The sequence below is a fragment of the Triticum dicoccoides genome, chromosome 1A, assembly GCF_002162155.2.
Source record: "Triticum dicoccoides isolate Atlit2015 ecotype Zavitan chromosome 1A, WEW_v2.0, whole genome shotgun sequence".
NCBI lineage: Eukaryota > Viridiplantae > Streptophyta > Magnoliopsida > Poales > Poaceae > Triticum > Triticum dicoccoides.
The window spans coordinates 137,541,295-137,553,177 of record NC_041380.1 but is presented as its reverse complement, the minus strand read 5'-3'; the positions used below and the strand labels follow the sequence as shown (position 1 = coordinate 137,553,177).

General features: G+C 43.6%; 2 pseudogenes; one reads left to right on the top strand and one right to left on the bottom strand.

Moving 5' to 3' along the window:
* Positions 1–464: 464 nt before the first annotated feature.
* On the bottom strand, positions 465–1,072 carry LOC119367348 (annotated as a pseudogene).
* Positions 1,073–1,628: 556 nt separating this feature from the next.
* Positions 1,629–2,287, top strand: LOC119367338 (annotated as a pseudogene).
* The last annotated feature ends 9,596 nt before the right edge of the window (positions 2,288–11,883 follow it).

Below are 11,883 nucleotides of genomic sequence, written 5' to 3'. Positions count from 1 at the left end.
TATAACCAGACCATAGACATCGTTTCCACATTCACTTCTGAACTTAGGGAAACAGTGAAAGAAGCCCTCATACCCACTCCTCTTTCCCCACCAAACCAACAAGTAGTAGGTTGGTGGGCCTCGGTATCTCTATTTGCTAAGATGGATACCTACACCACTCAATAGTTCCAAATCTTGTTTAGGGGCAATTTAAACATGTTCGCATCCCGCGGGAAGCGGAAAGCCAGAAAGAGAATTTCCTCCGTTTTAAGAACCGAAAGGAGTTTATCCAGATTTGGTACCAAACCCGGGAAAAACCCTAAATGTTGTCTTCAAAAATCTATATAAGCAGGGTTATAGGAATCCTGAGATTCCCCTCCCTCCGCTTTGGAGGAGAAGCTTCTTCTATGGCTATGGCCAAAAGGAGAAATAGTCCTGTTCATTATATTCCTCCTAGAATCCAAGGCATTTCGTCGGAATACATCCTATATTTTCACCTTTGTAGTCCTATGCATAGTAAGTACTATAGCCCCAATCATAGCTACTAATAAAATCAGACTAGAAACCAAAAACCAGACAGAATAGTAGGTATAAAGCAAATTGCCCAATGTTTCCAAATTAGTCCAACTTCGTACCTTTCCGGCATAAACTGTATATCTCAGAGAGGTCGTATTTCTGTGGGTTGGTAGTAATGGAATGGTTTCATTATCTAAAATGAAGAACATTTCCCACCAAAAGATCAGTCCAATAATACCACTCACTGGTAAATAGCGCAATACTTCTTCGTGAATCTCCGCTATTTGAATATTGAACATCATAACCACGAATAGGAATGAAACAGCATAGCTCCTATATGAACTACTGGGGAGATCATAGCGGAGAAGTCGAGACCTAACAAAATAAGTAAACCAGAAGTGTCGCAAAAGACTAGGATGGGAAACAAAACGGAATGTACCGGATTTTTAGCACGTACAACCATCAAACCAGAGACCAAAGCAGGGCTCGACAAAACAGAAAGTATCATGGTACGTCGTCCTCCCTTGAAATGGAACTTGAATGCTGGAGCAAGAAGACGTATTCAAGTCGATCTATTACAACCAGCGCGGTTGTTCGTATTTCATTTTCTTCTTCCAAGCCGACGCTCTTCATGTAAAAGAAAGCACTCACTGAATTACTTACTGAATCTCGTCTTTCTCTCGGCGCTGAGAATTTTTTACGTGTCCGGGTCGATCAGAGGTTCGGCTTTCTTCTCCCCCACCCTCGCCTATGAAATGGATAACCCTTGTTGCCATAGCAGCAGGATTTTAAGGGCTTCTGTTGAAGCGGAATAGGAGGAAGCCATGCATTCTTTCAAGAATCTCCAACCCCCCCCCCTTACCTTCTCTTTCTATTCTATAAAAAGGCGAACATCTAATCTAGGCCCGGTCGCCTTTCTATGAAGGCGAGCAGCCCAGCCCCCTTGTTGAAATTTGGATATTAAGGAAGCCGTATTTCACAATAGCAGCTCCGAGAAGCTGGGCTTAGGGTGCGCCTCCTGCGGTCGTTTCAGTGACTCAATTGGCTGGCTTCCCTCAGCTCAGACTGGTGTCGCCACCTCTCCCAGGACCGGAATGATTATCCCCGCCCGATGGGTCTACATTCATCCCTGAATGTCGTCGGGTACTCTTCACTTCCCCGCCATTCTTGTAACCATCACCTGTAATCCGCGCAGGTGTGTCCGCACCCCCTAGAGTGGACAAGAAAGAAAGGATTTTTTCTCGGAGCAACCCCCCAGGTTCCAGACCCAGGAGTTCACTTTCCCGTATGAGCATTCGGTACATATATAAGTCAGTGGTAGAGTCAAAGGGTCACCACTACTGAGGATCTCCCCCCTTATCTTAGAAGGGTCGTCTGAGGGTTCGCCGCGGTTCATTGCTGTGCTTACACACTAGGCTACCCTTCTCCGAAAGCTCCACGGGACCACCTATCACTAGTCTTCGGCTGGAGGGGTTTATTGCACAAAAAGGCCGGGACGCGGGCTCCCGCAGAGGAAAGCCCAACGAATGTCAGATGCAAAGCCCCGCACCTCATTAAGATCATATTGGCATACTCTCCTAAAAAAAGAGCAGACCCCATTGAAGACGGGAGTGAGGTACAACAAGGCCATTTCCGTCCACCTTCTCACGGAGCCGTACGTGGACGTTACCGCTCATACAACTCCCAGCCAGCAAGCAGTTAGCTTTCCTCTAGAAGTCATGGAAGTGTGGATAAATCGACAGAAGGTTTTTATTTCTTAAAAAATCGCCCTAACCGTCCTAAATATGGACGGAGAGCGGTCTCGGGTTTTTCGGGGTCCTCGAGATCGCATTTTAGATCGAGTAGAGACACTAGGGAGTCTGTGGGCTTCCCTTGGCATTTCAAGATGGCCTCTATCGTCTTTTCGAGAGCCTCCCGTTTGCCCGTCAAGGGGCATTTGACATCCAGAGACAAAAGCAGTCCCACACGAAACTCGGAATTTTCCCCAATGGACGTAACCAGCTCTGCTTTCGCGGTCTCAAAAGGAGAAGCCCCGAACGCTTGCAGTTGCTTTTTTCTCTTTATTCCTTCTAAGCGAGCCTCTAAAGACTCTACTCCTACTTTAAACTTAGAGTCCGATTCTTCCAATTCTTCCAAAGACAAAGTAGAACTTCGTTTTGAGGAGTTTGCCCCCCGTTCGCCGCCGTCCAGCCGGCGGCTACTCTGGGATGGATCGAGGTTTAGGCCAGGGGGCTTGCTCCCTTTCTTCTGGAGCTAAGGAAGGACCTGCGGGTGGCGTTTCCGGTAAAGGGGGAATCTCAAGGAGGGTCTGCAGACCTTCGAAGTGCCCCACCACCAGGGTTGGCGTTGTGTCGACGACCCCCTCTGGCTCCGGGCTAGAGGTAATTTTGATGATCTCCCCGGCCCTTTGTTCCTCGTCACCATCGCAATAACAATAAGGAGACGCGGTGACGTCGTCATCCAGAAGGAAAAATAAAACCCCAAAGGTACCGAATGGAATTCTACTTGTCGGGCTTGGATTCGTTTCGTTTATCAAAAATCGAAATAATAAATAACAACCCATAAATAAAAGAGAAATTATGATAATAAATCTAAAGTGAAGCCAATCGCTTATAAAAATAAACCAGTCTCCTTTTAAAAGGAACTGGCCAATTCATTTCGAAAAACTACGTTCTAACTTGAGCGAAAAAATGGTGGCATTTGACATCTAAAGTTTCACCACCCATACTACTGCCCGAAATCCTGCTTTGGTGAGCTTTCCCCAAGGTGATGTCGTAGGTCTACCTCCTTTCGTGCGCCCCTCACCTCCTCCATGAGGATGATCCACTGGATTCATTGCAACATCATGAACAATGGGGCATCTGCCTAAGCACCGGCACCCCCACCACACTTACGGCTCTATACCTACTACACCTGTATTCGGTAAAGCTTTCTTTCTATATGTTAATTCTCATGCAGTTCATATTGTCGATATGAGTATAATTGCCTCGAGAAATAGATAAGAATTCCTTCCTTTACTGGTAAATGAATAGGAATCCGGTTAATAAAACCGGAACTGTTTCCGCCTTCCTCTCGAACTGAGCTATTTCTCTGAAATATACAGTTTCACATCATTACAGGAAATCCTATACCTGTGTATTACCACCCGGTATGGAGCCATCGTCGTCTTCGGCGTAGCATGAAGACCTTCCCACGGTCTTCGAGTCGTTCTTGACTGGCTAGCAAGCACCAGTGGAATTTAACCGCCTTGTGGTCGGGACACCGCCTTCTTCTCTAGAATCACGCAAGTGGTACCGCTCCCCACGGTAAGGAGAAAGACCTTAAGGCATAAACGTAGAGCCTGAGTCCACAAGATAGTATTTTCTCGGTGACGATAGTGGCCATTTTCCGGTTCAGTGGTTGTATCCAGAAAGATTCTAGAGTCATTTGCCGTACCCTCCCAACCAACCATCACATATGTGAAACTCATGTGAAAATAAAAAGCACACAAACTCTTCTGTGTTGGCGAAACTCGTTTTCCACGATAACGTATTTGGTTTGTTGTTGGAACTCGGGCAGAAATGTGTGTCCCGGATCCAACGCTATTCTAGAAATGCCAAAAATAGAATAATAGATGAATTAGAAAACTCAACTGTTCTTTGTGATTCGGTACCGCTTGAACTAACTGGCCCAATTCTTGGTAGGTACTTATTAGGGGGAGGGCCAACCACCGAATGAACAACGATCTCCCGGTCCCACTTGATTCCTGGGGAATTTAGGGAACCCTGCGGACTTGACTCTTTTAAGAGGAAGAAATTCGTAGTGAAATATCTAGAATATGCTTTACACTCCATTTTCACACAGGTATGCCCCCCTACCTTTCTGTAGATTGATGCACTAATAAGACTCCAAATCCTTGGTTTGAGCATCCCTTTCTTTTGTAACCTCTCTTAGGAACTTCAAACGGAACAAGGCTAGGATCCTAATCTCTATTCCTTCCTCCTTGGCGTCAGATAACTCCAATAAAGCATGACTGAAGTAGATATAAAACGTGTCGAAGAGCAATAGACTCTTTTTTTATAGAGCTTACCATTGTCATTGATTGACCAGCATGACTTATGGATTGCATTTTATACTGTGCTATTTGAATAGCGAGATTCTTGAAAGGCGGAGGAAATAGACTTTCTTGCTCCTGCATCATTCTTGCTAAGGGCATCTAAGGAACTAATCAAAGGTTACGAAAGAGAAGGCTTGAAAAGGAGCTTACTTTTCCCGCTAATGCTACTTCCGCTATCTCGTAAAGAGGATACGACTCATAAACCTCCCTTGGTATTTGGGTAGGGAGAAAGATAATTAATTAGACTGAGTGAGGAATGTATACAACTACTGCTCAAAAGGCAATAAGAAGCACGCACTCCTACTAGACATGGAAGGAGTAAACCTAAAATATGCTTTCTTCCCTTATGTTGAATCGACTTCCTTGTCTCTTTCTAGAAAGTCAGTAGCTGGCCCAAGGTGACCTACTGGGAAATGAAAAAACAATTGGTTCAATCAAGTACTTATAAGCCGAACGGAGTTCTCTCTCATATTATTATGTTTACCTGGAATGCCATAAGCCTGCTCTCAAGGAACAACTCGAATCACTGCTGACGCGGGACTTGCTTTCGCACGGGGAGTTGGATAAATTACCCTCTTGTGGGTATGGCGATAGATAGAAATAGCAACGGATTGATTATGATTATGATTAAGTAGACTGAATGTTGGATGAGCTCCAAAAGGTGGTGAGCCTGATGAGTCAACCAAAGGGAGTGGGCCCTTTAAACCCCTAGGGCGTAAGCATTTCTGCGTATCCAAAATAAGAGGTCAAGTCAATCTTGAATGCGATTAGTACCTATTAGTATTAGATACAGAATCCTATTTGCTTTGAGCGCCCCTATCCTCTATTCTCTCTATCTATAGATGGAGAAAGACATGCTCGATATGAATTGGGACAAAGAAGAAAGTCAAAAGCAGGAGGTAGGTCCGTGGTTTCAAGTTGAGTAGTGAGTGGTTCCTTGAGGGGAGTCGGCAGAAACCTTTACTCATTTGATTTCCTCCCAAAAGAAGGAGGGGTTTTCCTGTGGTAGGCGCCAAGAAAGATACCATGAAATTAGGCACCAGGTACTATCCATCACACTTAGAGTCGGTATTTATTGTTTGATTCGAATCCCTGCTTACCAAACAGTTGTCATAACAGATTTGAATGACGATATCCAATTATGAAATGGCTAGAGGAGGCACAGAGATAAGACAGAACTGATGGTAAGGTAAATCAAAGGTTTTCATTTACCTTATCATCGTCGTAACTTTCTTATCTATTTGTGTATGCTATTAGAAAGGGAAATTCGATACAACCAACGCGCAAAACCTTCCGTCTTTCCTATGAAAACAACTTCCGCCTGGATAGAATAGTTAGCCAACATGAATTCCTGCTTATTGTCCTTCCTACCCATAAGTGAGAGCAAGGCCGAAGTAGAGCATAGAGCTTAGAAGTAGGATCTGGTAACTGGTTCTGCTCAGCAGATGCAAAAAAAGAGGTGTTTTTGGGGTGAGTCCCTGCCAAGCGGCTTTTGATGACGGCGTCGTCAACGTACACTTCTGCATTACGACCCAACTGAGACTTGAGGATGAGGCTCATTAGGCGCTTAAATGTGGCGCCGGCATTTATCAAACCGAAGGGCATCCGCTTGTAGCAGAAGGAAGGGGCGATAAAACTAGTTTTTTCTTTGTCTTCCTCAGCCATATAGACTTGCTGATACCCAGAGTAGGCGTCGAGGAAGCTCAACATCTCGCACCCTGCGGTGGAGTCGACCAGTTTAGTCCTTGTACTTCGGTGGAACCAAATTCCAGTATATGGATTGCAAACCTTTTCTGCTTTGGGTCTTAAGTGAATGAAAGGGTGGGTTAAAAAACCATGGCCAGCCCCCCTCAAGAAATCTCGCCCGTAGGTTACTGATGGGATGCTAGCTGCCGGTATACAGGAAAAACATGGTGCAGAGCACGAACAAGATGTGCTAACACATATCCCTTATATTTATTGGTTCTACAGAAGATGTATGATAAAGAGCTGGCATTAAGTCATGCAACGCGCTCAGGCTTTATAAGAGGAAAGACTCTCGCCAGTATAGATTGAACGTACGGCGCTTGCTTACAAGACTGCTATTGAAAAAGGCTACCTCTTCAAACTGCTGAATGCCCTATTCCATCTATCTTTCCCTGAAAAAGCGTATACTTTTGTTCTATAAGCAAATAAAGCATACTTCTTTTGTGGATCAAGCAGTCTTCTACCTTGGTGGGTAGCGGAGAATCAAATCAATATCGGAGTATTGCTCTAGCTGCTGCTGAATTAGCCTGGATTCAATCGTGACTCTCTGAACTAGGCTGTACTTCGTCTTCCCCTCTGGATCTCGGAAATGGAAAAAAGTTACCGGTGCGTAATTGAAGATTCGGTGAAAACTAGTCGACCTTTCATCACAAATCGAAGCAGAGGCTGTTAGTTGAAAATCCATTTGCAGATCCTGTTGTTGAGGTAGAACCAGCTTCACCAATAGCATAGACTCTATCAGTCGAAGAGATCAGCAGGTACGAGGATAACAGAGACAGAGATAAAGGCTTCGTCACCAGAGACGAGAGCGGGGCCCTTTTGAAAATCAGAAATAAAAGGGGCGATCAACGAATTGACCAGGTGTAAGTAGAGGGACCTGGAGCAGAGCAATATGTAGCATACTTTTTTGTTCGAGACCCGTATCTAGACCCTTGTGATCGATAGCCGGACCCATGCTGACGGCACCGAAATCCTGCCCCTCCCACGGAACTAGTACCACCAATAGATAGGCCCGTCCCTTCTTGGGCAACCCTGAAAGTATCTTCTTGTACGGACTGAAACAAGACAAACTACTCGCGGGGCCCACTTGACATCTCTTTCTTTAGTTTTCTGCTTTATTCCTTTCTTAGAAAAAAGTAGCTTCCCTTATTAGTAGCGCTAGTATATTTTCATAATGATGACTTTTTTCATAGCTTCCTAGGTTTTGAGAAGCTGAGGCATTGCCGGCTGGGGGGAAATTTGATCGAAACTAATAACAACTAGTCACGATTAGGGACAAAGCTCAGCTAGTATACGTAATGTGTTCAAGGCGCATTTCCTCCAACAACTAGACTAAAGAAAATAAGGGCGGAAGGATTTACTTAAACGTGGTTGCATGAGCGGCTTCTAAATGAGTGGTTGATGATTCACTTTCTGATTATTACCCGCTAGCTATTGAAGCGGCAGTGTGACGTCGACCCACTGCGGAATGGGTGCCACCTAACTATGATTCGGTGAAGGTTCCACCTTCCTTCCACAGATATAGTTATAGTAGTTCCACTCAATGTGGATCGCGCCCATGCTTGCTCAGCTCCAGGATCAGGCTCCTAAACCTATTTTCAATAAATAAGTCATCTGGTCTATGTTGTTGGAGTTCCGCATGACGCCTTAATCCCACCTCTATGTCTAAGGAATAGCATTTTCTTCTTTTCTTTATTGTTCGTGGGAACATTTAAGATTAGCAATGGAAATTTAGCTACCGCTGTCCCTTCCTCAAGCAAACAATGCGAGACTTAGTTAACGAAACAGGAACTCCATCCCTTGACACTAATTTCTGATACAGAAGTGGAATCGAAAAAATGCGGGAAAAATGCACATTCAATATTGAGAAAATGTTGCGTAACTGCCCTTGCCTCAAGGTCTTGAGAAACCAGAAACTAGTGTTCGATGGCCCAACAAATCCTATTGGTTTTCGTAGGGGATGTCATTTTTACAAGCTTTCGCATGCTGAGCGTGACTATGGATTTTATATAGTTATGGAATAACCTTCTTATCCACGAGTTCTTCGGCCAAAGACTCCTGATATCGCTTGTTGGGCCCTTGATTCCGAAGTACCAGTACCGAAGGCAGACTTGAATGCATTAGGTTGGGAAGCGGCCTAGAAGGTGCTTAAAGATAGGTGACAGTTGTGAAAGTTTAGTCGACTTGTCGGCAGCAACTGACCTTTCTTTCATCAAAAGTAGGAATGAAAGCTGGCATGCAGATAAGGAAATCTCTTTTCTTATCTTCTACTCGGCTACAGACCTTCTAAAAGGAGAAGCAATAAATACAAAAGTGCTAGGTTTGGATTTGAGTGAGATCCTGGATCGGTAGCTTCAGATATCACCTCAGACTGGAATGAGAATTTCGATAGATTTCTTTGCTTTAAAGCATAGTTGCAGGTAGGTTATGCTCCTTTGCTTCATCCCTATAGTCTAAGGATTGCCAATCAAACAGTAGCAGTAGACTAGCCATATTCATCTTCTATAGTCTCCTGTTTCCCCCTATTTAAAATGGTAAGCCTGCGCAGCAGAAAAAAAGGCGCCCTAATCGTACTCGAGCCCTTAATCCCCCAATAGGGCTTACTTACCCGAGTCAATTCTTTCCTTACTGTGCGAAAGCAAGGCCTCTTTCTCGACTTTACTTGAATGCCATTTACTGAGCTATCTTCTTTTTTCTTCTTCTAGCGAAAGCACATTTTATTATTTTAAGGAAGCAAGACGAAAGGTCATTTCACCAATCTGGGGAATAACAGTTAAAGCAATCAATCGGAGAAGCCCCCCCCTAGTATTGAGAATGAAAAAGTGGATTCATTCCCCAGGCGTGTGTGTGTGCTTTCCACGGGCCTGATCTCGATTTCTTCTTAAGCTGTTATGTCCTCCGAAGTGAAGTGGATTGGTCGGAAGCTAGACTCCAACAGCATCGATACTCAAATAACCGGCTTTGATACATGGCTTAGAACCTTCAATCTTTAGCCATTATTCCCAGTTCAGGTGGTTAGGTACCAAAAGTTATAAATAGGCCCAATTTCTCCTTTTATACTAGATTTCCTTAACAAGGGCATCCAATTCTTGAAACAAGTCACGCTCCCTTCTCTTTCCACTTTCACTTTCATGCCCAGTTCTTTTTCGACTTGGAAATCGTAGCAATTTATGTAAAGCCTCCTGATCCGGAGAAACATGCTCGATACATTCTAGTGAACTACGAAGAGAAGCTAGAACGGTGGAAGCCTGAATCCAGTGAGTGCCCATTCTTAATAAACTTGGGAATAGTAGCTCCTATGGTTTCTAGAGCGAGTGAATGAAACGCTATCTTCTTTTGAGCGGAGATAGAGAGCTATGTCACAATCAATAAGTGAGATGCTGTGGGCGAGGAATCTTCTGTCACAATAGAGGTCTTCTTTTCGAATTCAAGTGGGACTAGCTTCTTCCTCAATTGATATTACTGACAATCTAGCAATTCCATCCTTTAGAAGAAGATAAGTAAACCATTTCTTTGAATTGCATGATTGAGTGATGAATGCGGACAATCACAAGCCTACTTTGTTTATAGAAAAGAGCGTATAACCCCCGATCCCTACCTATTGTAGAGAATCTATCGTCTAAACTCTTCTGTGCCATTTGCTGCCTAATACACTATTTCAGTATAATGTTGTTTGCTGGTGCATATCTCTTGATTGACTATTTATTGGTTATTAAGCATTAGTGAGCTGACCTATGTACAAGTTCTGAGTCAACCCCCAGATCTGTATCTCCTTGCCTTGTAATCTCTCATTCATCTATTTATGTGCATGCTTTAGCGAAGTCTCCAGCCCCATAAATATTAGTTAATGTGTGATGCGTAAATCAATAACTAAAACTAAAGTGCCGATCATCCCATGCTACCACATGATTTTTCAACAACATGACATATTGAGAAAAATCTATGTTAGAGCCGCCATTTCTTTACGGTTACATTAGTGTGGATTGTTCTTCTGATTCTTATAGGCCTGGCACCCTAGCTTCGATAGATTTATTTGATTTTGCAAGCTATGGCACAGGAATGTGATATGGGTCGTATCCCGCACCTCCCTTGATTCCGTGTGAAGTCCATCCAAAAAAGCACGAGTTGGATCGGCGTAAAGAACAAGACGAACGTGGTATTATCTCTATTAGGACGGTTATGAGGCTCTGCTCTTTTTTTTCTTTATTCAATATCTATTCTTTGTTTCTTATATTCCGCTAATTGTTATCTTGAATGTATCTTTATGCTTAATAGATAACTGGTGATGCTAGAGCTGTCAAGAAGGCATTGTTTTCAGTATCAACCATCATCTACAAATGCCCATCAAAAGAGACCATTTCTCTTGAAACTTCTGTCCCTCCAAGCATTGTACATCCTTCAGAGCTTCCTGTCTATCCTGCTAGTAACTTCTACTCAGTGTCAGATGCAGCTATACCTTATGGAATGGACATCCAAATCTAGCTATCTTAGCAAAGGAAGTGGCATTCAAATCTACAGGTTTTTCTTCTTTAGCCTTTTCTCCCAGCGTTGTCATTATTGACACATTTTTGCGATCCCTATTTTTGAGATCCTCAATGACTACCACCAGAAAGGGAATGTGACCACCATTCTTATTTGAGAAAAGTGTCTCCACTATAGCACTAACGATCCTAGACAGCAGAGAAAGCTTGATTGGAGCTAAGAACTATTTCTAAAGGATCCCTTCCACTCTTGTGTGGAAAGATCTTTCTTCGTTCAGTCCAGTCTGATTTAAAACGCGTTGTCTACTATTATAGGGGCTGTCGTTAGGGTCACTCCTTCTTATGCCGGGAGATGGCAGTTATCTATATTTAGAAATAATAAAGAATATGGGTGTGATTGTCATCACAATGGAGTGATCGAGTAATCAGCCCTGTAGGTTCCTCTCTATTTAGATAGACCCCATCAACATGGCCATTCCCTTCTCCTGGTAGCAAAAACCCATTAGAGGTTTGATTCCCAAAAGAAAACAGACCAGAAACTCGAAACTATTCCTACTCACCAGGTGGCTTTATCAATTTGAGTTTAAAAATAGGAAAAAGGGTGTCAAAAGTAGAAGTATCATATCTTATTAAGGAGCTCAACTCTAGCTAGAGAATAAGAGGATTAGGTTTTGGCAGGATGCGAGGTGCCAACTTATTAAGCACGAGAGTCGTAAGATCCCGGTTATAGAAGAAGAGTAGGCCAATCCCAATCTTAGGCTGCAACAAACAAGGAAATTCCTGTCATCAAATCGGCCTGATCCCCAAAAGGAAATCGCAATCCAAAATCCCTATATACGATATACGATAGATTCCGGGCACCTTGCTACATGACACTTGTCTCGCATTGCATTACTGACTGCTTCTTCTTCTGATTTCTTTGCTTTGATGATGCCCTCGTCCCAAAGAGAGTTCTTCAGCTGAAGAGTACTTTGGCACCCTAGAACACATCTCCCTCTGGATGAAGCCAACAGGTCTCAGACAAGAGTAGTATCTGTGGCTTCATCGAAAACTATCAGCCAAAAT